The sequence below is a fragment of the Triturus cristatus genome, chromosome 4_2, assembly GCF_964204655.1.
Source record: "Triturus cristatus chromosome 4_2, aTriCri1.1, whole genome shotgun sequence".
Classification (NCBI taxonomy): domain Eukaryota; kingdom Metazoa; phylum Chordata; class Amphibia; order Caudata; family Salamandridae; genus Triturus; species Triturus cristatus.
Genome location: NC_140586.1, coordinates 852,753,684 through 852,780,614, shown reverse-complemented (window position 1 = coordinate 852,780,614; position 26,931 = coordinate 852,753,684).

Below are 26,931 nucleotides of genomic sequence, written 5' to 3'. Positions count from 1 at the left end.
ACTTGACTGCCTCCCACCATGGTCTGTTACCCAGAATCCCTTGCAAACGTAAAAAATTGACAAAAAAAAAAAAATTCCCCACATTTCTGTGATGGAAAGTTCTGGAATCTGCGTGGATCCACAAATTTCCACCCACCCCGCGTTCCCCAAAGTCCTACGAGAAAAATGGTACCTCACTTGTGCGGGTCGGCATAGTGCCCGCGACAGGAAACGGTGCAAAACGCAACGTGGTTTTGCAGTGCAAAATGACCCTTTTTTTGGCAAAGTGACTAGCTGTAGATTTTGAACCCTAGCCCTGCCGGCACCTAGGGAAACCTAGCAAACCTATACATTTTTGAAAACTAGACACCCAGGGGAATCCAGGATGGGGTGGCTTGACAGCCTCCCACCATGGTCTGTTACCCAGAATCCCTTGCAAACGTAAAAAATTGACAAAAAAAACACATTTTCCCCACATTTCTGTGATGGAAAGTTCTGGAATCTGCGTGGATCCACAAATTTCCACCCACCCTGCATTTCCCAAAGTCCTACGAGAAAAATGGTACCTCACTTGTGCGGGTCGGCCTAGTGCCCGCGACAGGAAACGGCGCAAAACGCAACGTGGTTTTGAAGTGAAAAATGACCCTTTTTTTGGCAAAGTGACTAGCTGTAGATTTTGAACCCTAGCCCTGCCGGCACCTAGGGAAACCTAGCAAACCTATACATTTTTGAAAACTAGACACCCAGGGGAATCCAGGATGGGGTGACTTGACTGCCTCCCACCATGGTCTGTTACCCAGAATCCCTTGCAAACGTAAAAAATTGACAAAAAAACCACATTTTCCCCACATTTCTGTGATGGAAAGTTCTGGAATCTGTGTGGATCCACAAATTTCCACCCACCCCGCGTTCCCCAAAGTCCTACGAGAAAAATGGTACCTCACTTGTGCGGGTCGGCATAGTGCCCGCGACAGGAAACGGCGCAAAACGCAACGTGGTTTTGCAGCGAAAAATGACCCTTTTTTTGGCAAAGTGACTAGCTGTAGATTTTGAACCCTAGCCCTGCCGGCACCTAGGGAAACTTTGCAAACCTATACATTTTTGAAAACTAGACACCCAGGGGAATCCAGGATGGGGTGATTTGACTGCCTCCCACCATGGTCTGTTACCCAGAATCCCTTGCAAACGTAAAAAATTGACCAAAAAAACACATTTTCCCCACATTTCTGGGATGGAAAGTTCTGGAATCTGCGTGGATCCACAAATTTCCACCCACCCCGCGTTCCCCAAAGTCCTACGAGAAAAATGGTACCTCACTTGTGCGGGTCGGCCTAGTGCCCGCGACAGGAAACGTTGCAAAACGCAACGTGGTTTTGCAGCGAAAAATGACCCTTTTTTTGGCAAAGTGACTAGCTGTAGATTTTGAACCCTAGCCCTGCCGGCACCTAGGGAAACCGAGCAAACCTATACATTTTTGAAAACTAGACACCCAGGGGAATCCAGGATGGGGTGACTTGATTGCCTCCCACCATGGTCTGTTACCCAGAATCCCTTGCAAACGTAAAAAATTGACAAAAAAAACACATTTTCCCCACATTTCTGTGATGGAAAGTTCTGGAATCTGCGTGGATCCACAAATTTCCACCCACCCGCGTTCCCCAAAGTCCTACGAGAAAAATGGTACCTCACTTGTGCGGGTCGGCCTAGTGCCCGCGACAGGAAACGGCGCAAAACGCAACGTGGTTTTGCAGTGAAAATTGACCCTTTTTTTGGCAAAGTGACTAGCTGTAGATTTTGTACCCTAGCCCTGCCGGCACCTAGGGAAACCTAGCAAACCTATACATTTTTCAAAACTAGACACCCAGGGGAATCCAGGATGGGCTGACTTGACTGCCTCCCACCATGGTCTGTTACCCAGAATCCCTTGCAAACGTAAAAAATTGACAAAAAAAACACATTTTCCCCACATTTCTGTGATGGAAAGTTCTGGAATCTGCGTGGATCCACAAATTTCCACCCACCCCGCGTTCCCCAAAGTCCTACGAGAAAAATGGTACCTCACTTGTGCGGGTCGGCCTAGTGCCCGCGACAGGAAACGGCGCAAAACGCAACGTGGTTTTGCAGTGAAAAATGACCCTTTTTTTGGCAAAGTGACTAGCTGTAGATTTTGTACCCTAGCCCTGCCGGCACCTAGGGAAACCTAGCAAACCTATACATTTTTGAAAACTAGACACCCAGGGGAATCCAGGATGGGGTGACTTGACTGCCTCCCACCATGGTCTGTTACCCAGAATCCCTTGCAAACGTAAAAAATTGACAAAAAAAACACATTTTCCCCACATTTCTGTGATGGAAAGTTCTGGAATCTGCGTGGATCCACAAATTTCCACCCACCCCGCGTTCCCCAAAGTCCTACGAGAAAAATGGTACCTCACTTGTGCGGGTCGGCCTAGTGCCCGCGACAGGAAACGGCGCAAAACGCAACGTGGTTTTGCAGCGAAAAATGACCCTTTTTTTGGCAAAGTGACTAGCTGTAGATTTTGAACCCTAGCCCTGCCGGCACCTAGGGAAACCTAGCAAACCTATACATTTTTGAAAACTAGACACCCAGGGGAATCCAGGATGGGGTGACTTGACTGCCTCCCACCATGGTCTGTTACCCAGAATCCCTTGCAAACGTAAAAAATTGACAAAAAAAACACATTTTCCCCACATTTCTGTGGTGGAAAGTTCTGGAATCTACGTGGATCCACAAATTTCCACCCACCCCGCGTTCCCCAAAGTCCTACGAGAAAAATGGTACCTCACTTGTGCGGGTCGGCCTAGTGCCCGCGACAGGAAACGGCGCAAAACGCAACGTGGTTTTGCAGTGAAAATTGACCCTTTTTTTGGCAAAGTGACTAGCTGTAGATTTTGTACCCTAGCCCTGCCGGCACCTAGGGAAAACTAGCAAACCTATACATTTTTCAAAACTAGACACCCAGGGGAATCCAGGATGGGGTGACTTGACTGCCTCCCACCATGGTCTGTTACCCAGAATCCCTTGCAAGCGTAAAAAATTGACAAAAAAAACACATTTTCCCCACATTTCTGTGATGGAAAGTTCTGGAATCTGCGTGGATCCACAAATTTCCACCCACCCCGCGTTCCCCAAAGTCCTACGAGAAAAATGGTACCTCACTTGTGCGGGTCGGCCTAGTGCCCGCGACAGGAAACGGCGCAAAACGCAACGTGGTTTTGCAGTGAAAAATGACCCTTTTTTTGGCACAGTGACTAGCTGTAGATTTTGTACCCTAGCCCTGCCGGCACCTAGGGAAACCTAGCAAACCTATACATTTTTGAAAACTAGACACCCAGGGGAATCCAGGATGGGGTGACTTGACTGCCTCCCACCATGGTCTGTTACCCAGAATCCCTTGCAAACGTAAAAAATTGACAAAAAAACACATTTTCCCCACATTTCTGTGATGGAAAGTTCTGGAATCTGCGTGGATCCACAAATTTCCACCCACCCCGCGTTCCCCAAAGTCCTACGAGAAAAATGGTACCTCACTTGTGCGGGTCGGCCTAGTGCCCGCGACAGGAAACGGCGCAAAACGCAACGTGGTTTTGCAGTGAAAAATGACCCTTTTTTTGGCACAGTGACTAGCTGTAGATTTTGTACCCTAGCCCTGCCGGCACCTAGGGAAACCTAGCAAACCTATACATTTTTGAAAACTAGACACCCAGGGGAATCCAGGATGGGGTGACTTGACTGCCTCCCACCATGGTCTGTTACCCAGAATCCCTTGCAAACGTAAAAAATTGACAAAAAAAAACACATTTTCCCCACATTTCTGTGATGGAAAGTTCTGGAATCTGCGTGGATCCACAAATTTCCACCCACCCCGCGTTCCCCAAAGTCCTACGAGAAAAATGGTACCTCACTTGTGCGGGTCGGCCTAGTGCCCGCGACAGGAAACGGCGCAAAACGCAACGTGGTTTTGCAGCGAAAAATGACCCTTTTTTTGGCAAAGTGACTAGCTGTAGATTTTGAACCCTAGCCCTGTCGGCACCTAGGGAAACCTAGCAAACCTATACATTTTTGAAAACTAGAGACCCAGGGGAATCCAGGATGGGGTGACTTGACTGCCTCCCACCATGGTCTGTTACCCAGAATCCCTTGCAAACGTAAAAAATTGACAAAAAAAACACATTTTCCCCACATTTCTGTGGTGGAAAGTTCTGGAATCTGCGTGGATCCACAAATTTCCACCCACCCCGCGTTCCCCAAAGTCCTACGAGAAAAATGTTACCTCACTTGTGCGGGTCGGCCTAGTGCCCGCGACAGGAAACGGCGCAAAACGCAACGTGGTTTTGCAGTGAAAAATGACCCTTTTTTTGGCAAAGTGACTAGCTGTAGATTTTGAACCCTAGCCCTGCCGGCACCTAGGGAAACCTAGCAAACCTATACATTTTAAAAAACTAGACACCCAGGGGAATCCAGGATGGGGTGACTTGACTGCCTCCCACCATGGTCTGTTACCCAGAATCCCTTGCAAACGTAAAAAATTAACAAAAAAAACACATTTTCCCCACATTTCTGTGATGGAAAGTTCTGGAATCTGCGTGGATCCACAAATTTCCACCCACCCCGCGTTCCCCAAAGTCCTACGAGAAAAATGGTACCTCACTTGTGCGGGTCGGCCTAGTGCCCGCGACAGGAAACGGCGCAAAACGCAACGTGGTTTTGCAGCGAAAAATGACCCTTTTTTTGGCAAAGTGACTAGCTGTAGATTTTGAACCCTAGCCCTGCCGGCACCTAGGGAAACCTAGCAAACCCACGCATTTATGAAAACTAGACACCCGGCGGCTTCCAGGGAGGTATGGCTTGCGTGGATCCCCCAACGTTTCCTTACCCAGAATCCCCTGCAAACCTCAATGTTTGCTCAAAAAATCACTTTTTTCACACATTTTGGAGTGGGAAAGTAGTGGCATCACCGGGCTCACACAAATTTACCACCACCCAGCGTTCCCCCAGGTCTCCCGGTAAAAATGGTGCCTCACTTGTGTGGGAGGCCCAAGTACCCGCGGCAGGCAAGGACAACAAACGTAGTGAGGCGACATCAAAATGGCCTATCGCCAAACCACCTGGTTTTGCAAGGGTGGTCACTTTGGTTTTTGGCCCGGTGCGCGGCGGCCATCTAGGGAAACCTACCAAACCCAGGCATTTTTGAAAACTAGACACCCGGCGGCTTCCAGGGAGGTATGGCTTGCGTGGATCCCCCAACGTTTCCTTACCCAGAATCCCCTGCAAACCTCATTTTTTGCTCAAAAAATCACTTTTTTCACACATTTTGGGGTGGGAAAGTAGTGGCATCACCGGGCTCACACAAATTTACCACCACCCAGCGTTCCCCCAGGTCTCCCGGTAAAAATGGTGCCTTACTTGTGTGGGAGGCCCAAGTACCCGCGGCAGGCAAGGACAACAAACGTAGTGAGGCGACATCAAAATGGCCTATCGCCAAACCACCTGGTTTTGCAAGGGGGGTCACTTTGGTTTTTGGCCCGGTGCGCGGCGGCCATCTAGGGAAACCTAGCAAACCCACGCATTTCTGAAAACTAGACACCCGGCAGCTTCCAGGGAGGTATGGCATGCGTGGATCCCCCAACGTTTCCTTACCCAGAATCCCCTGCAAACCTCAATATTTGCTCAAAAAATCACTTTTTTCACACATTTTGAGGTGGGAAAGTAGTGGCATCACCGGGCTCACACAAATTTACCACCACCCAGCGTTCCCCCAGGTCTCCCGGTAAAAATGGTGCCTCACTTGTGTGGGAGGCCCAAGTACCCGCGGCAGGCAAGGACAACAAACGTAGTGAGGCGACATCACAATGGCCTATCGCCAAACCACCTGGTTTTGCAAGGAGGGTCACTTTGGTTTTTGGCCCGGTGCGCGGCGGCCATCTAGGGAAACCTAGCAAACCCACGCATTTCTGAAAACTAGACACCCGGCAGCTTCCAGGGAGGTATGGCTTGCGTGGATCCCCCAACATTTCCTTACCCAGAATCCCCTGCAAACCTCAATGTTTGCTCAAAAAATCACTTTTTTCACACATTTTGGGGTGGGAAAGTAGTGGCATCACCGGGCTCACACAAATTTACCACCACCCAGCGTTCCCCCAGGTCTCCCGGTAAAAATGGTGCCTCACTTGTGTGGGAGGCCCAAGTACCCGCGGCAGGCAAGGACAACAAACGTAGTGAGGCGACATCACAATGGCCTATCGCCAAACCACCTGGTTTTGCAAGGGGGGTCACTTTGGTTTTTGGCCCGGTGCGCGGCGGCCATCTAGGGAAACCTACCAAACCCAGGCATTTTTGAAAACTAGACACCCGGCGGCTTCCAGGGAGGTATGGCTTGCGTGGATCCCCCAACGTTTCCTTACCCAGAATCCCCTGCAAACCTCATTTTTTGCTCAAAAAATCACTTTTTTCACACATTTTGGGGTGGGAAAGTAGTGGCATCACCGGGCTCACACAAATTTACCACCACCCAGCGTTCCCCCAGGTCTCCCGGTAAAAATGGTGCCTCACTTGTGTGGGAGGCCCAAGTACCCGCGGCAGGCAAGGGCCCAAAACTTAGTGAGGCGACATCACAATGGCCTATCGCCAAACCACCTGGTTTTGCAAGGGGGGTCACTTTGGTTTTTGGCCCGGTGCGCGGCGGCCATCTAGGGAAACCTAGCAAACCCACGCATTTCTGAAAACTAGACACCCGGCAGCTTCCAGGGAGGTATGGCTTGCGTGGATCCCCCAACGTTTCCTTACCCAGAATCCCCTGCAAACCTCAATATTTGCTCAAAAAATCACTTTTTTCACACATTTTGGGGTGGGAAAGTAGTGGCATCACCGGGCTCACACAAATTTACCACCACCCAGCGTTCCCCCAGGTCTCCCGGTAAAAATGGTGCCTCACTTGTGTGGGAGGCCCAAGTACCCGCGGCAGGCAAGGACAACAAACGTAGTGAGGCGACATCACAATGGCCTATCGCCAAACCACCTGGTTTTGCAAGGGGGGTCACTTTGGTTTTTGGCCCGGTGCGCGGCGGCCATCTAGGGAAACCTAGCAAACGCACGCATTTCTGAAAACTAGACACCCGGCAGCTTCCAGGGAGGTATGGCTTGCGTGGATCCCCCAACGTTTCCTTACCCAGAATCCCCTGCAAACCTCAATGTTTGCTCAAAAAATCACTTTTTTCACACATTTTGGGGTGGGAAAGTAGTGGCATCACCGGGCTCACACAAATTTACCACCACCCAGCGTTCCCCCAGGTCTCCCGGTAAAAATGGTGCCTCACTTGTGTGGGAGGCCCAAGTACCCGCGGCAGGCAAGGTCCCAAAACATAGTGAGGCGACATCAAAATGGCCTATCGCCAAACCACCTGGTTTTGCAAGGGGGGTCACTTTGGTTTTTGGCCCGGTGCGCGGCGGCCATCTAGGGAAACCTAGCAAACCCAGGCATTTTTGAAAACTAGACACCCGGCGGCTTCCAGGGAGGTATGGCTTGCGTGGATCCCCCAACGTTTCCTTACCCAGAATCCCCTGCAAACCTCATTTTTTGCTCAAAAAATCACTTTTTTCACACATTTTGGGGTGGGAAAGTAGTGGCATCGCCGGGCTCACACAAATTTACCACCACCCAGCGTTCCCCCAGATCTCCCGGTAAAAATGGTGCCTCACTTGTGTGGGAGGCCCAAGTACCCGCGGCAGGCAAGGGCCCAAAACGTAGTGAGGCGACATCAAAATGGCCTATCGCCAAACCACCTGGTTTTGCAAGGGGGGTCACTTTGGTTTTTGGCCCGGTGCGCGGCGGCCATCTAGGGAAACCTAGCAAACCCACGCATTTCTGAAAACTAGAGACCCTGCAGCTTCCAGGGAGGTATGGCTTGCGTGGATCCCCCAACGTTTCCTTACCCAGAATCCCCTGCAAACCTCAATATTTGCTCAAAAAATCACTTTTTTCACACATTTTGGGGTGGGAAAGTAGTGGCATCACCGGGCTCACACAAATTTACCACCACCCAGCGTTCCCCCAGGTCTCCCGGTAAAAATGGTGCCTCACTTGTGTGGGAGGCCCAAGTACCCGCGGCAGGCAAGGGCCCAAAACATAGTGAGGCGACATCAAAATGGCCTATCGCCAAACCACCTGGTTTTGCAAGGGGGTCACTTTGGTTTTTGGCCCGGTGCGCGGCGGCCATCTAGGGAAACCTAGCAAACCCAGGCATTTTTGAAAACTAGACACCCGGCGGCTTCAAGGGAGGTATGGCTTGCGTGGATCCCCCAACGTTTCCTTACCCAGAATCCCCTGCAAACCTCATTTTTTGCTCAAAAAATCACTTTTTTCACACATTTTGGGGTGGGAAAGTAGTGGCATCGCCGGGCTCACACAAATTTACCACCACCCAGCGTTCCCCCAGATCTCCCGGTAAAAATGGTGCCTCACTTGTGTGGGAGGCCCAAGTACCCGCGGCAGGCAAGGGCCCAAAAATGTAGTGAGGCGACATCAAAATGGCCTATCGCCAAACCACCTGGTTTTGCAAGGGGGGTCACTTTGGTTTTTGGCCCGGTGCGCGGCGGCCATCTAGGGAAACCTAGCAAACCCACGCATTTCTGAAAACTAGAGACCCTGCAGCTTCCAGGGAGGTATGGCTTGCGTGGATCCCCCAACGTTTCCTTACCCAGAATCCCCTGCAAACCTCAATATTTGCTCAAAAAATCACTTTTTTCACACATTTTGGGGTGGGAAAGTAGTGGCATCACCGGGCTCACACAAATTTACCACCACCCAGCGTTCCCCCAGGTCTCCCGGTAAAAATGGTGCCTCACTTGTGTGGGAGGCCCAAGTACCCGCGGCAGGCAAGGGCCCAAAACATAGTGAGGCGACATCAAAATGGCCTATCGCCAAACCACCTGGTTTTGCAAGGGGGGTCACTTTGGTTTTTGGCCCGGTGCGCGGCGGCCATCTAGGGAAACCTAGCAAACCCAGGCATTTTTGAAAACTAGACACCCGGCGGCTTCAAGGGAGGTATGGCTTGCGTGGATCCCCCAACGTTTCCTTACCCAGAATCCCCTGCAAACCTCATTTTTTGCTCAAAAAATCACTTTTTTCACACATTTTGGGGTGGGAAAGTAGTGGCATCACCGGGCTCACACAAATTTACCACCACCCAGCGTTCCCCCAGGTCTCCCGGTAAAAATGGTGCCTCACTTGTGTGGGAGGCCCAAGTACCCGCGGCAGGCAAGGGCCCAAAACGTAGTGAGGCGACATCAAAATGGCCTATCGCCAAACCACCTGGTTTTGCAAGGGGGGTCACTTTGGTTTTTGGCCCGGTGCGCGGCGGCCATCTAGGGAAACCTAGCAAACCAACGCATTTCTGAAAACTAGACACCCGGCAGCTTCCAGGGAGGTATGGCTTGCGTGGATCCCCCAACGTTTCCTTACCCAGAATCCCCTGCAAACCTCATTTTTTGCTCAAAAAATCACTTTTTTCACACATTTTGGGGTGGGAAAGTAGTGGCATCACCGGGCTCACACAAATTTACCACCACCCAGCGTTCCCCCAGGTCTCCCGGTAAAAGTGGTGCCTCACTTGTGTGGGAGGCCCAAGTTCCCGCGGCAGGCAAGGACAACAAACGTAGTGAGGCGACATCAACATTGCCTATCCCAAATGTCGCCTCACTACGTTTGTTGTCCTTGCCTGCCGCGGGTACTTGGGCCTCCCACACAAGTGAGGCACCATTTTTACCGGGAGACCTGGGGGAACGCTGGGTGGTGGTAAATGTGTGTGAGCCCAGTGATGCCACTACTTTCCCACCCCAAAATGTGTGAAAAAAGTGATTTTTTGAGCAAATATTGAGGTTTGCAGGGGATTCTGGGTAAGGAAACGTTGGGGGATCCACGCAAGCCATACCTCCCTGGAAGCTGCCGGGTGTCTAGTTTTCAGAAATGCGTGGGTTTGCTAGGTTTCCCTAGATGGCCGCCGCGCACCGGGCCAAAAACCAAAGTGACCCCCCTTGCAAAACCAGGTGGTTTGGCAATAGGCCATTTTGATGTCGCCTCACTACGTTTTGGGCCCTTGCCTGCCGCGGGTACTTGGGCCTCCCACACAAGTGAGGCACCATTTTTACCGGGAGACCTGGGGAAACGCTGGGTGGTGGTAAATTTGTGTGAGCCCGGTGATGCCACTACTTTCCCACCCCAAAATGTGTGAAAAAAGTGATTTTTTGAGCAAAAAATGAGGTTTGCAGGGGATTCTGGGTAAGGAAACGTTGGGGGATCCACGCAAGCCATACCTCCCTGGAAGCCGCCGGGTGTCTAGTTTTCAAAAATGCCTGGGTTTGCTAGGTTTCCCTAGATGGCCGCCGCGCACCGGGCCAAAAACCAAAGTGACCCCCCTTGCAAAACCAGGTGGTTTGGCGATAGGCCATTTTGATGTCGCCTCACTACGTTTGTTGTCCTTGCCTGCCGCGGGTACTTGGGCCTCCCACACAAGTGAGGCACCATTTTTACCGGGAGACCTGGGGGAACGCTGGGTGGTGGTAAATTTGTGTGAGCCCGGTGATGCCACTACTTTCCCACCCAAAAATGTGTGAAAAAAGTGATTTTTTGAGCAAACATTGAGGTTTGCAGGGGATTCTGGGTAAGGAAACGTTGGGGGATCCACGCAAGCCATACCTCCCTGGAAGCTGCCGGGTGTCTAGTTTTCAGAAATGCGTGGGTTTGCTAGGTTTCCCTAGATGGCCGCCGCGCACCGGGCCAAAAACCAAAGTGACCCCCCTTGCAAAACCAGGTGGTTTGGCGATAGGCCATTGTGATGTCGCCTCACTACGTTTTGGGCCCTTGCCTGCCGCGGGTACTTGGGCCTCCCACACAAGTGAGGCACCATTTTTACCGGGAGACCTGGGGGAACGCTGGGTGGTGGTAAATTTGTGTGAGCCCGGTGATGCCACTACTTTCCCACCCCAAAATGTGTGAAAAAAGTGATTTCTTGAGCAAAAAATGAGGTTTGCAGGGGATTCTGGGTAAGGAAACGTTGGGGGACCCACGCAAGCCATACCTCCCTGGAAGCCGCCGGGTGTCTAGTTTTCAAAAATTCCTGGGTTTGCTAGGTTTCCCTAGATGGCCGCCGCGCACCGGGCCAAAAACCAAAGTGACCCCCCTTGCAAAACCAGGTGGTTTGGCGATAGGCCATTTTGATGTCGCCTCACTACGTTTGTTGTCCTTGCCTGCCGCGGGTACTTGGGCCTCCCACACAAGTGAGGCACCATTTTTACCGGGAGACCTGGGGGAACGCTGGGTGGTGGTAAATTTGTGTGAGCCCGGTGATGCCACTACTTTCCCACCCCAAAATGTGTGAAAAAAGTGATTTTTTGAGCAAACATTGAGGATTGCAGGGGATTCTGGGTAAGGAAACGTTGGGGGATCCACGCAAGCCATACCTCCCTGGAAGCTGCCGGGTGTCTAGTTTTCAGAAATGCGTGGGTTTGCTAGGTTTCCCTAGATGGCCGCCGCGCACCGGGCCAAAAACCAAAGTGACCCCCCTTGCAAAACCAGGTGGTTTGGCGATAGGCCATTTTGATGTCGCCACACTACGTTTTGGGCCCTTGCCTGCCGCGGGTACTTGGGCCTCCCACACAAGTGAGGCACCATTTTTACCGGGAGACCTGGGGGAACGCTGGGTGGTGGTAAATTTGTGTGAGCCCGGTGATGCCACTACTTTCCCACCCCAAAATGTGTTAAAAAAGTGATTTTTTGAGCAAAAAATGAGGTTTGCAGGGGATTCTGGGTAAGGAAACGTTGGGGGATCCAGGCAAGCCATACCTCCCTGGAAGCCGCCGGGTGTCTAGTTTTCAAAAATGCCTGGGTTTGGTAGGTTTCCTGTTAGACCTGGCACCTTGGCGTGAGTCTCCCTTCCTCTTTTTTGTCGCTGTGCCTCATGTGTTTTTATGGTGTTGGCCGCTCAGCGCGCTGTGCCACTGCCAACCAGTGTCACGGTGCGAGTGCTCCCTATGTAAATTGTATATGTTGGTTGGATTCCATGATTGGATTGTTTGATTTACTGTCAGACCCCAGTAAAGTGCGCCGGGGGCGCCAGGGCATGTAAATGCGAACACCGCTGGTGGGCTTGCAGCACTGGTTGTGCCACCCACAGAAGCGGCCGGTAAAATATATCCGAGGTCTGCCATCGCAGAACCTGCGTGCAGTCTGGTACTGACATGCTGACCGGCAAGTGCCCACACTTGCCAGTCCCTAAACCCTTCCCTTAGCTGCATGTTAGTCACCCCTCTGGTAGGCCCACGGGCAGGGTGCATTGTACGCCTAAGGTAGGACAAGCCTGGATGCGTGGCATGTCCTAGTAGTGAATTACCGCCATCTTGTCGTTCACTGCTGTAAGGCTACCCTGTTCTCATAGGCCAGTATGGGCGGCCTGGATTATTACACCCTATGATCCTAACCGACCCAGGGAACATGGTAGAAGATCGAGTTTAGTATGCCTGAACTCGGAATAATAAGGTACATCTTTTCGCAAGGTTTATTTTAATATTCCGGGTTTGCAAATGCCGCTTTTAGAAAGTCGGCCTTTGCTTGCCTAAACATTTCAGCCGCCTCTGCAGGATGTGTATCTGATGTCTGGCTGGTGTGAGTGACAGGGCTGGGGGAACCCAGATGGGCAGGGCTAGGTAGCCTGGTATGAATAGGACGATCGACAGGTAGATGGGTGGGAGGAGTGCTCCTCGGTTCTGAATAGGACAGTGCTCCGCTACCTCGATGCCGGCTCCACCCCCTGTGGAGCGTCTGATGACTCTGCCCTGCACTCTGAAAGGAGAAGCCTGCATCACGTAAACAAAGTGCTCAGAAACCGGACTGAACTAGGCAAGGGCCCCCCTGGCCTGGGAGAACAAAAGATTTGTGGTATAAGTAGAGGAGCCCTGCTCCTAAGAAACTAGATCCGCTTTTGACCAAGAAGAATCTCTGCCTGAGGAGGAGGCACCGGGAAAGCTGTAGGAGGAAGACTGTCCCTATCCTGGGGGATTGGCCTGCAGTGGTGACCTTGCTGCCAAAGGAGAGAAGAGAAACTGTTGCTGAAGACTTTTACTTTACTTTTACTTTCAAGACTTGTGCTTTTCCAAAACGATCTCCAAGGGCTTGGAACTGAGCTTGCCCCCTGAACTGAGCCCCAGGACCATTGGGCTCTACCTGATCTTCACTCGCCTGCTGCTGGACTGTGGTGTCCTTTCCCCCGCTGGAGCTGTGACCCTCGTGCCCAGTCCCTCCTTGAGCCGTGACCAGGACTGCTTAGCCGCCCCCGCCTTGGGAAGAGCCTCGCTCGATCGGAGCCGCTCCCCCTACGCTGTGCTGGGCTGCCCCGTCACCTCGCTCGTTGGAGGCTCGCTGTGCACCTTCACCCTCCCGCCGGAATCGGCGTTTGTGAGCATCTCCAAGCCTCGGACGGCCCGGACGCATCTGCGTGCCCGGCTGCCCCGCTTTGTTCACCCGCCACCTGCAACACCCCGCTCTTGTCGTGAGCCTGAAGATCAGACCCCCCATCGTGAAGTGTGGGAGCCCCGGACGCCGCCTCGCTCTTCTGTCGAAGAGCCGCTGAAATCCCGCACCCGCCTTTGCGTCAAGAAACAAGGTACTGTACTTACGAACTCGACCGCGAGCTCGCATCGGATCCAGGGTCCGCAACATTCTTATTTCCCTGTCATCTGCTGTGTGCTCCCTGGGCGCTGCCTCAGCACGAAGTGCGCTGAGGCCTACAGTTACCTTGTGCCCGCCTAAAGAACTTTCCGTAAAACCAAGAGAACTTGACCGTATTTCCGAGAATTGTGGCCCCATCAGTTCAACGTTACTGGGCCTTGTATTTGAATCTGCTGAAACTACATAAAAGCTTATTTTTATATACTTCCTGATTGGTGTCCGTTTGTGGTGCATGCAAGGGGTACTGTATGTGTAATTGCATTTGCTTAACCGTGTACGCCTGAGACTTAGCCTAGACTGCTCGCGCCACGCACCTAGAGGGTGAGCAGGGGTTATTCTGGGGAGTCATCCTTCACCCTGACAAGAAGTAAAGGGTCCCTGCTTGTTGTGGGTTCACACCTGCGTCAACCAGAGCCCCCTCATTTCTAACATTTCCCTAGATGGCCGCCGCGCACCAGGCCAAAAACCAAAGTGACCCCCCTTGCAAAACCAGGTGGTTTGGCGATAGGCCATCTTGATGTCACCTCACTACGTTTGTTGTCCTTGCCTGCCGCGGGTACTTGGGCCTCCCACACAAGTGAGGCACCATTTTCACCGGGAGACCTGGGGGAACGCTGGGTGGTGGTAAATTTGTGTGAGCCCGGTGATGCCACTACTTTCCCACCCCAAAATGTGTGAAAAAAGTGATTTTTTGAGCAAAAAATGAGGTTTGCAGGGGATTCTGGGTAAGGAAACGTTGGGGGATCCACGCAAGCCATACCTCCCTGGAAGCTGCCGGGTGTCTAGTTTTCAGAAATGCGTGGGTTTGCTAGGTTTCCCTAGATGGCCGCCGCGCACCGGGCCAAAAACCAAAGTGACCCCCCTTGCAAAACCAGGTGGTTTGGCGATAGGCCATTGTGATGTCGCCTCACTACGTTTTGGGCCCTTGCCTGCCGCGGGTACTTGGGCCTCCCACACAAGTGAGGCACCATTTTTACCGGGAGACCTGGGGGAACGCTGGGTGGTGGTAAATTTGTGTGAGCCCGGTGATGCCACTACTTTCCCACCCCAAAATGTGTTAAAAAAGTGATTTTTTGAGCAAAAAATGAGGTTTGCAGGGGATTCTGGGTAAGGAAACGTTGGGGGATCCAGGCAAGCCATACCTCCCTGGAAGCCGCCGGGTGTCTAGTTTTCAAAAATGCCTGGGTTTGGTAGGTTTCCTGTTAGACCTGGCACCTTGGCGTGAGTCTCCCTTCCTCTTTTTTGTCGCTGTGCCTCATGTGTTTTTATGGTGTTGGCCGCTCAGCGCGCTGTGCCACTGCCAACCAGTGTCACGGTGCGAGTGCTCCCTATGTAAATTGTATATGTTGGTTGGATTCCATGATTGGATTGTTTGATTTACTGTCAGACCCCAGTAAAGTGCGCCGGGGGCGCCAGGGCATGTAAATGCGAACACCGCTGGTGGGCTTGCAGCACTGGTTGTGCCACCCACAGAAGCGGCCGGTAAAATATATCCGAGGTCTGCCATCGCAGAACCTGCGTGCAGTCTGGTACTGACATGCTGACCGGCAAGTGCCCACACTTGCCAGTCCCTAAACCCTTCCCTTAGCTGCATGTTAGTCACCCCTCTGGTAGGCCCACGGGCAGGGTGCATTGTACGCCTAAGGTAGGACAAGCCTGGATGCGTGGCATGTCCTAGTAGTGAATTACCGCCATCTTGTCGTTCACTGCTGTAAGGCTACCCTGTTCTCATAGGCCAGTATGGGCGGCCTGGATTATTACACCCTATGATCCTAACCGACCCAGGGAACATGGTAGAAGATCGAGTTTAGTATGCCTGAACTCGGAATAATAAGGTACATCTTTTCGCAAGGTTTATTTTAATATTCCGGGTTTGCAAATGCCGCTTTTAGAAAGTCGGCCTTTGCTTGCCTAAACATTTCAGCCGCCTCTGCAGGATGTGTATCTGATGTCTGGCTGGTGTGAGTGACAGGGCTGGGGGAACCCAGATGGGCAGGGCTAGGTAGCCTGGTATGAATAGGACGATCGACAGGTAGATGGGTGGGAGGAGTGCTCCTCGGTTCTGAATAGGACAGTGCTCCGCTACCTCGATGCCGGCTCCACCCCCTGTGGAGCGTCTGATGACTCTGCCCTGCACTCTGAAAGGAGAAGCCTGCATCACGTAAACAAAGTGCTCAGAAACCGGACTGAACTAGGCAAGGGCCCCCCTGGCCTGGGAGAACAAAAGATTTGTGGTATAAGTAGAGGAGCCCTGCTCCTAAGAAACTAGATCCGCTTTTGACCAAGAAGAATCTCTGCCTGAGGAGGAGGCACCGGGAAAGCTGTAGGAGGAAGACTGTCCCTATCCTGGGGGATTGGCCTGCAGTGGTGACCTTGCTGCCAAAGGAGAGAAGAGAAACTGTTGCTGAAGACTTTTACTTTACTTTTACTTTCAAGACTTGTGCTTTTCCAAAACGATCTCCAAGGGCTTGGAACTGAGCTTGCCCCCTGAACTGAGCCCCAGGACCATTGGGCTCTACCTGATCTTCACTCGCCTGCTGCTGGACTGTGGTGTCCTTTCCCCCGCTGGAGCTGTGACCCTCGTGCCCAGTCCCTCCTTGAGCCGTGACCAGGACTGCTTAGCCGCCCCCGCCTTGGGAAGAGCCTCGCTCGATCGGAGCCGCTCCCCCTACGCTGTGCTGGGCTGCCCCGTCACCTCGCTCGTTGGAGGCTCGCTGTGCACCTTCACCCTCCCGCCGGAATCGGCGTTTGTGAGCATCTCCAAGCCTCGGACGGCCCGGACGCATCTGCGTGCCCGGCTGCCCCGCTTTGTTCACCCGCCACCTGCAACACCCCGCTCTTGTCGTGAGCCTGAAGATCAGACCCCCCATCGTGAAGTGTGGGAGCCCCGGACGCCGCCTCGCTCTTCTGTCGAAGAGCCGCTGAAATCCCGCACCCGCCTTTGCGTCAAGAAACAAGGTACTGTACTTACGAACTCGACCGCGAGCTCGCATCGGATCCAGGGTCCGCAACATTCTTATTTCCCTGTCATCTGCTGTGTGCTCCCTGGGCGCTGCCTCAGCACGAAGTGCGCTGAGGCCTACAGTTACCTTGTGCCCGCCTAAAGAACTTTCCGTAAAACCAAGAGAACTTGACCGTATTTCCGAGAATTGTGGCCCCATCAGTTCAACGTTACTGGGCCTTGTATTTGAATCTGCTGAAACTACATAAAAGCTTATTTTTATATACTTCCTGATTGGTGTCCGTTTGTGGTGCATGCAAGGGGTACTGTATGTGTAATTGCATTTGCTTAACCGTGTACGCCTGAGACTTAGCCTAGACTGCTCGCGCCACGCACCTAGAGGGTGAGCAGGGGTTATTCTGGGGAGTCATCCTTCACCCTGACAAGAAGTAAAGGGTCCCTGCTTGTTGTGGGTTCACACCTGCGTCAACCAGAGCCCCCTCATTTCTAACATTTCCCTAGATGGCCGCCGCGCACCAGGCCAAAAACCAAAGTGACCCCCCTTGCAAAACCAGGTGGTTTGGCGATAGGCCATCTTGATGTCACCTCACTACGTTTGTTGTCCTTGCCTGCCGCGGGTACTTGGGCCTCCCACACAAGTGAGGCACCATTTTCACCGGGAGACCTGGGGGAACGCTGGGTGGTGGTAAATTTGTGTGAGCCCGGTGATGCCACTACTTTCCCACCCCAAAATGTGTGAAAAAAGTGATTTTTTGAGCAAAAAATGAGGTTTGCAGGGGATTCTGGGTAAGGAAACGTTGGGGGATCCACGCAAGCCATACCTCCCTGGAAGCTGCCGGGTGTCTAGTTTTCAGAAATGCGTGGGTTTGCTAGGTTTCCCTAGATGGCCGCCGCGCACCGGGCCAAAAACCAAAGTGACCCCCCTTGCAAAACCAGGTGGTTTGGCGATAGGCCATTGTGATGTCGCCTCACTACGTTTTGGGCCCTTGCCTGCCGCGGGTACTTGGGCCTCCCACACAAGTGAGGCACTATTTTTACCGGGAGACCTGGGGGAACGCTGGGTGGTGGTAAATTTGTGTGAGCCCGGTGATGCCACTACTTTCCCACCCCAAAATGTGTGAAAAAAGTGATTTTTTGAGCAAAAAATGAGGTTTGCAGGGGATTCTGGGTAAGGAAACGTTGGGGGATCCACGCAAGCCATACCTCCCTGGAAGCCGCCGGGTGTCTAGTTTTCAAAAATGCCTGGGTTTGCTAGGTTTCCCTAGATGGCCGCCGCGCACCGGGCCAAAAACCAAAGTGACCCCCCTTGCAAAACCAGGTGGTTTGGCGATAGGCCATTTTGATGTCGCCTCACTACGTTTGTTGTCCTTGCCTGCCGCGGGTACTTGGGCCTCCCACACAAGTGAGGCACCATTTTTACCGGGAGACCTGGGGGAACGCTGGGTGGTGGTAAATTTGTGTGAGCCCGGTGATGCCACTACTTTCCCACCCCAAAATGTGTGAAAAAAGTGATTTTTTGAGCAAATATTGAGGTTTGCAGGGGATTCTGGGTAAGGAAACGTTGGGGGATCCACGCAAGCCATACCTCTCTGGAAGCTGCCGGGTGTCTAGTTTTCAGAAATGCGTGGGTTTGCTAGGTTTCCCTAGATGGCCGCCGCGCACCGGGCCAAAAACCAAAGTGACCCCCCTTGCAAAACCAGGTGGTTTGGCGATAGGCCATTTTGATGTCGCCACACTACGTTTTGGGCCCTTGCCTGCCGCGGGTACTTGGGCCTCCCACACAAGTGAGGCACCATTTTTACCGGGAGACCTGGGGGAACGCTGGGTGGTGGTAAATTTGTGTGAGCCCGGTGATGCCACTACTTTCCCACCCCAAAATGTGTTAAAAAAGTGATTTTTTGAGTAAAAAATGAGGTTTGCAGGGGATTCTGGGTAAGGAAATGTTGGGGGATCCAGGCAAGCCATACCTCCCTGGAAGCCGCCGGGTGTCTAGTTTTCAAAAATGCCTGGGTTTGGTAGGTTTCCCTAGATGGCCGCCGCGCACCAGGCCAAAAACCAAAGTGACCCCCCTTGCAAAACCAGGTGGTTTGGCGATAGGCCATCTTGATGTCGCCTCACTACGTTTGTTGTCCTTGCCTGCCGCGGGTACTTGGGCCTCCCACACAAGTGAGGCACCATTTTCACCGGGAGACCTGGGGGAACGCTGGGTGGTGGTAAATTTGTGTGAGCCCGGTGATGCCACTACTTTCCCACCCCAAAATGTGTGAAAAAAGTGATTTTTTGAGCAAAAAATGAGGTTTGCAGGGGATTCTGGGTAAGGAAACGTTGGGGGATCCATGCAAGCCATACCTCCCTGGAAGCTGCCGGGTGTCTAGTTTTCAGAAATGCGTGGGTTTGCTAGGTTTCCCTAGATGGCCGCCGCGCACCGGGCCAAAAACCAAAGTGACCCCCCTTGCAAAACCAGGTGGTTTGGCGATAGGCCATTGTGATGTCGCCTCACTACGTTTGTTGTCCTTGCCTGCCGCGGGTACTTGGGCCTCCCACACAAGTGAGGCACCATTTTTACCGGGAGACCTGGGGGAACGCTGGGTGGTGGTAAATTTGTGTGAGCCCGGTGATGCCACTACTTTCCCACCCCAAAATGTGTGAAAAAAGTGATTTTTTGAGCAAATATTGAGGTTTGCAGGGGATTCTGGGTAAGGAAACGTTGGGGGATCCACGCAAGCCATACCTCCCTGGAAGCTGCCGGGTGTCTAGTTTTCAGAAATGCGTGGGTTTGCTAGGTTTCCCTAGATGGCCGCCGCGCACCGGGCCAAAAACCAAAGTGACCCCCCTGCCAAAACCAGGTGGTTTGGCGATAGGCCATTGTGATGTCGCCTCACTACGTTTTGGGCCCTTGCCTGCCGCGGGTACTTGGGCCTCCCACACAAGTGAGGCACTATTTTTACCGGGAGACCTGGGGGAACGCTGGGTGGTGGTAAATTTGTGTGAGCCCGGTGATGCCACTACTTTCCCACCCCAAAATGTGTGAAAAAAGTGATTTTTTGAGCAAAAAATGAGGTTTGCAGGGGATTCTGGGTAAGGAAACGTTGGGGGATCCACGCAAGCCATACCTCCCTGGAAGCCGCCGGGTGTCTAGTTTTCAAAAATGCCTGGGTTTGCTAGGTTTCCCTAGATGGCCGCCGCGCACCGGGCCAAAAACCAAAGTGACCCCCCTTGCAAAACCAGGTGGTTTGGCGATAGGCCATTTTGATGTCGCCTCACTACGTTTGTTGTCCTTGCCTGCCGCGGGTACTTGGGCCTCCCACACAAGTGAGGCACCATTTTTACCGGGAGACCTGGGGGAACGCTGGGTGGTGGTAAATTTGTGTGAGCCCGGTGATGCCACTACTTTCCCACCCCAAAATGTGTGAAAAAAGTGATTTTTTGAGCAAACATTGAGGTTTGCAGGGGATTCTGGGTAAGGAAACGTTGGGGGATCCACGCAAGCCATACCTCCCTGGAAGCTGCCGGGTGTCTAGTTTTCAGAAATGCATGGGTTTGCTAGGTTTCCCTAGATGGCCGCCGCGCACCGGGCCAAAAACCAAAGTGACCCCCCTTGCAAAACCAGGTGGTTTGTTGATAGGCCATTTTGATGTCGCCACACTACGTTTTGGGCCCTTGCCTGCCGCGGGTACTTGGGCCTCCCACACAAGTGAGGCACCATTTTTACCGGGAGACCTGGGGGAACGCTGGGTGGTGGTAAATTTGTGTGAGCCCGGTGATGCCACTACTTTCCCACCCCAAAATGTGTGAAAAAAGTGATTTTTTGAGCAAACATTGAGGTTTGCAGGGGATTCTGGGTAAGGAAACGTTGGGGGATCCACGCAAGCCATACCTCCCTGGAAGCCGCCGGGTGTCTAGTTTTCAAAAATGCCTGGGTTTGGTAGGTTTCCCTAGATGGCCGCCGCGCACCAGGCCAAAAACCAAAGTGACCCCCCTTGCAAAACCAGGTGGTTTGGCGATAGGCCATCTTGATGTCGCCTCACTACGTTTGTTGTCCTTGCCTGCCGCGGGTACTTGGGCCTCCCACACAAGTGAGGCACCATTTTTACCGGGAGACCTGGGGGAACGCTGGGTGGTGGTAAATTTGTGTGAGCCCGGTGATGCCACTACTTTCCCACCCCAACATGTGTGAAAAAAGTGATTTTTTGGGCAAAAAGTTAGGTTTGCAGGGGATTCTGGGTAAGGAAACGTTGGGGGATCCACGCAAGCCATACCTCCCTGGAAGCCGCCGGGTGTCTAGTTTTCAGAAATGCGTGGGTTTGAAAGGTTTCCCTAGATGGCCGCCGAGCCCTGGGCAAAAAACTAAAGTAACCCCCCTTGCAAAATCAGATTAACTATTGTTACTACAGCGTGAGAATTTAGGAATAATACTGCAAAGAAAATGTGGCAGACAGTTTGAGGTTTACAGGACAATGGGGATAAAAAATATTTTTCAAATCACTAGAGGGACATCACCATGAACTCCCAAGGGTTTTCGACAATATCTACAGTTGGTGGGTTATTCTTACATGGAAAGTGTACCTTGGCAGAGAAACTAAAGACAAAGATTCCTGCACAACCATCTATTCCTCAAACACACACACATACTGGTTGGATTTGGCACGAGGGCGAGTCATGGTTCAGTGTATTAAATTTTATTAACAAGAGATTTCACAAAAATGAAATGCACTGTCAATAATTAAATTCACAAAAAACCAAACCAATGACTCGCAGCTCGTGAGCTGTAAAGCCACGTCAAGGCACCAACCACTTTACCGGCTATTCACACACCTTTCATACGTGATACAAACAAGACCATTCGCACCACCAGGTACAAAAGCAACACAGTACAAAAATCACCAAAAAGGGACAAGGTACACCCTGCTTCAGAAAGACAAATATTACTGCACAGCCATCTAACCCGCAAGCACACACACATACTGGTTGGATTTGGCACGAGGGTGAGTGATGGTTCAGTAGATAAAATTGTATTAGCAAGTGATTTCACAAAACATGAAATGCACTGGTAATAATTGAAAGGGCAAGAAACTGAACCATTGACTCACAGCTCGTGAGCTGTAAAGCCACGACAAGGCACCAACCTCTTTACAGGCCATTCATACACCTTTCATACGTGTGAGACATACAAAACCATTCACACCGCCAGCCGCGGGCCCATCACATAACAAAACTCACACCAGCACACAGCGCCATTCAAGGGCCCATCACTTTCACACGCCCACAATCCAGACACAGCAACTACACAGGCTGAAGGATTGCGTGGAGTGGCACTCAGCTAGCAGTGTGTGTAGTGACCAGCAGAAAGTCACTACTCACACACAGCCAGCCAAGCACCAGTCGACACACACCGCTAGCCAAACGCCAGTCCACGCACACCGCTAGCCAAGCGCCAGTCCAGGCACACCGCCATCCAATCGCCAGTCCAGGCACACCGGCAGCCAATCGCCAATCCACCTACACCGCCAGCCAAGCTCCAGTCCACGGACACCACCAGCCAAGCACCAGTCAGCGCACACCACCAGTCCACGCACACCGCCAGCCAAGTACCAGTCCACGCACACCGCCAGCCAAGCACCATTCCACGCACACCGCCAGCCAAGCTCCAGTCCACGCACACCACCAGACAAGCTCCAGTCCACGGACACCACCAGCCAAGCTCCAGTCCACGGACACCACCAGCCAAACACCAATCCGCACACACCACCAGTCCACACACACCGCCAGCCAAGTACCAGTCCACGCACACCGCCAGCCAAGCACCATTCCACGCACACCGCCAGCCAAGCACCATTCCACGCACACCGCCAGCAAAGCACCATTCCACGCACACCACCAGCCACGCACCACTCCACGCACACCGCCAGTCCATGCACACCGCCAGTCCACGCACACTGTCAGCCAAGCACCATTCCACGCACACCACCAACCAAGTGCCAGTCCACACACACCAACAGCCAAGTGCAAGCCTACACACACCGCCATCACATTTTGGATTTTTTTAGAAAAAAAAAAAAAACAAACAAATTGCAAATAGATACAAATCTTCTAACAGAAAATCAGCAACTAAATACATTGCACTAACACCAACCTTGAAACAGAATCATATTTTCCAAAGAATACAGACCAGCCAGTTCACTTTACCACTCATGAATGTTCCCAAAAGTTTTTTCGCGTGTGGTACGCTCTGAAACAAGCAGGGAGACACAGTGCAGGATGAGAGGGACAATCGGGGCAGTACATACGACTCTCCTTCCGCAAACCTCTTCGCCAACAGACTCTACATCTCCTACTGGGAAAATCTTTTGCGGGTGTGGGAGGAATGTGATCTGGAAAGTGGCATTCTTTCAATCTAGCAACATCCTCCACCAGTCCAACTCTAGGAACACTTGCCTGTTCCACTACAACAAGGCTGCCTATTACAGACTCCTGAAACTTAGCAAAAGTCATCTTTGACTCAGGGCAAGAATCCTGGAACACAACAAAAGCATTAAACATTGCCAAGTGGAAAAGATGGATAGCCAACTTCTTGTACCAAATGTAAGCCTTACGAAGAGCAGCGTAAGGTTCCAACCTCTGATCTACTCTGTCAACACCACCCATGTGCCTATTATAGTCTAAAACGCACACAGGTTTGCGCACTTCAGCGACCTGACCCCAAACAGTCACAGGTGCAGTGCTTTCATCATGGATGGAAGTCAGCATGTAGACATCTCTCCTGTCTGTAAACTTCACAGCAAGAAGCTCCTGGCAACGCAACGCACTGCACTGTCCCCGCACAAGCTTTTGACAAACAAGTTCTTTTGGAAAACCTTTACGGTTACAGCGGATTGTGCCACAAGCAAAAGTGTCCACTTTGGCCAATTCCCTGAACAACCGCACACCAGTGTAGAAGTTATCTACATATAAATGGTGGCCTTTGTTAAAAAATCCTCTACCAAGTTCCCAAACAATTTTCTCAGTCACTCCAAAAGTGGACGGACAACCAGGGAGGTTAAACCTAGATTCCTTACCGGTGTACCCCCTGAAATTAGAGACATATCCAGTCCTACTGTCACACAGCATATACAGCTTTATTCCATAGCGTGCCCTCTTACTAGGAATGTATTGCCTAAAAACCAAGCGGCCCTTGAACAACACCAAAGACTCATCCACTGCAATTTCTCTACCAGGGGCATAAATCTCAGAAAATCGATCAACAAAGTGATCAAGGACAGGCCTAATCTTAAAAAGACGGTCACAATCAGGGTGATCTCGTGGCAACGCTAAACCATTATCAACAAAGTGCATCATCCGAAGCAGAAGCAAATACCTGTCACGACTCATGACTGCCGGAAAAATAGACGTTGCCATCAAGGGACTGCTAGACCAATATGAAGCCAATGATGGCTTCCTTAGCAAGCCCATCAAAAAAGTTAAACCCAAGAACTTCTTCATCTCTTCAACATTTGTGGGAGTCCACCGGGTAGCTCTAGAGTGTGGCTTAAGACTGGCACTGTTGTCCCTCAAAAACTGTTCGGCATACAAATTAGTCTGCTCAACAATCTCTGCCAAAAACACATCGTCCATAAACAACTGAAAAAAATGTACAGGCAAAAAGTTCTCAGTATTCACTCTAGACCCTGGAACACCAGTAAACTCTGGAAATTCCGGCTGCACCATGCCAGGGGCAACCCAGAGGTCATCACTTTCAACGGGAAGACTTGCAGCCCCAGCCTGCAGCCCAGATGTCTCTTGCCGCACTACACCAACGGGAAGGCTTGCAGCCCCAGCCTGCAGCCCAGATGCCTCTTGCCGCACTACACCAACGGGAAGCCTTGCAGCCCCAGCCTGCAGCCCAGATGTCTCTTGCCGCACTACACCAACGGGAAGCCTTGCAGCCGCAGGCTGCAGCCCAGATGCCTCTTGCCGCACTATCGGCACATCAGTCTCCTCCTCTAACACAGGCACTTCATCCGCACTAAGAGTATCTTCATCATCCGATGACCCCATACGGAGAGAAAACTCACTGCCAGAATCGTCCCCTGCCTCCTCTTCCTCAGAAGCAGAGTCAGTCTCTGACCCAATATCAGAGGAAGACTCAAACAGCAAACCAACAACCTGCTGAGCAGTCATCCTGCGGCTAGCCATTATACTTACTAAGATAGAAGACTGCACAAACAAGTCAACAACAACCAACAATGTGCAAACCAAGTAAGTAAAGAAATGTGTACCTTTTATCACAAAGATCAATGTACTCAAAAACTATACAATCCAATTACAAGAGACAGCTGCACTCACCAGAAACAAACTCTGCAGTGACACAGCAAAGACCAACGATATCAAACTAGAAAGAAGAAAAAAAAAAAAATTACTCACAAGACAACAAAATACACATCGAGCACCAATGCAAAAAGTTTTTGACACTCAAAAACCCAACATACTGCTATTATTACACCATTTGCAAAAAAAAAACAGGCAGAGAAATCAAACACATTTGCATTGTACAAAAAAACAGTCTCTTACCAAACTACACAAACAGCAGAACCACCAGTACCAAAACGTCAACGTGAAAAGAAGAAAAGCCTTCACCTAGAACAAAAAAGTAAACAAAAAAAAACATTACAATTGGAAATCACAAAAAATATAACAATAAACATTATAACATGCCATGTCACTACCCAAATGGTCAATCGGGTTGTGTGCCAGGTGGGGCAGAAAACAGCAGGAAAAAAAAGGCTACTCAGTCCCGGGGCGGGTGAGCCAAATACATATAACAAATTGCACCCTGGAAGCGAGGGGTCACTTCTATTTCTAATTGAACTAATTCCCTGGTGTCTAGTGGGCTTTTCTGCCCCCAATGGGAGCAGAAACGGCAAAAAAATAAAACCGATCTGCCCCCAGAGGGGGCAGAAAAGTCTTCAAAAAATTTAGGGGCCCAAGGAAGCGACCCTTGCCCAAGGGGTCGCTTCCTACAATAATATTTATATCCCTGGTGTCTAGTGGGCTTTTCTGCCCCCCCCCTGGGGGCATAAACGGGCAGAAAGAAGACCGATATGCCCCCAGGGGGGGCAGAAAAGTCTTTGAATTATTTTGCCCCCCAAGGAAGCGACCCTTGCCCAAGGGGTCGCTTCCTACATAACGAAATAGACATCCCTGGTGTCTAGTGGGCTTTTCTGCCCCCCCTGGGGGCAGAAACGGGCAGAAAGAAGACCGATCTGCCCCCAGGGGGGGCAGAAAAGTCTTCGAATTATTGGGCCCCCCTAGGAAACGACCCTTGCCTAAGGGGTCGCTTCCTACATAGCATAAACGACATCCCTGGTGTCTAGTGGGCTTTTCTGCCCCCCCTGGGGGCAGAAACGCGCAGAAAGCGAACCGATCTGCCCCCAGGGGGGGCAGAAAAGACTTCGAAAAATTTTGCCCCCCAGGAAGCGACCCTTGCCTAAGGGGTTGCTTCCCAAATTCAAATAAACAAATCCCTGGTGTCTAGTGGGGCATCCCTACTCCACGATCGCGACGCTGTGCGCGATCGTGGAGCAGGAATGCCCAGTATTGAGACATCGGGGGAGAGGAAATACTCTTTCCTCTCCCCCGATGCCTCAATACAAAAGAAATCACCCCCGCGGCCCCCACCGGACAAGGGAACCTACCTCTTGCTGCCTTGGACGCGCTGGAAGAAATGGATTCCAGCGCGTCCAACGCTTCCTGATGACGCCGGCGCGCGCTGTGCGCGCTGACGTGATCAGAAAGCGTGGGGGGGCTCGGGGGGGCTCGGGGGTGGCAGCGGAAGCTCTTCCGCTGCCACCCCCGTAAAGGGGGGCAAGATCGAGGCACAAGGGGGGGAGCGCCAGCGCTTCCCCCAGGGGCTGTCCTCATGACGGAACGGTTCCGTCATGAGCACAGCCCAACCGATGCTCATGACGGAACCATTCCGTCATGAGCATCGAAGGGGTTAATGACATATACGTCTGGTATCCTGACGTATCTGTTAGCGCTAAAGTCATGCATTGCTGCAGTTATGTCACAAGCATGACGCAACTCCAGGAATGCATGACACAGCCTATCCTTAAGGCACTGTGTCACCCTTTTAGCCTGCCATTGAGCAAGTGTAAGGTTCTGACGCACTGGCATCCTAGAATTGTCACAGTGAAATCTGATAGATTTCACTGCACCACTCCCACAAGGCTTTGTTGGGTGGGAATGCCCACCCTGCATACATCATACCTG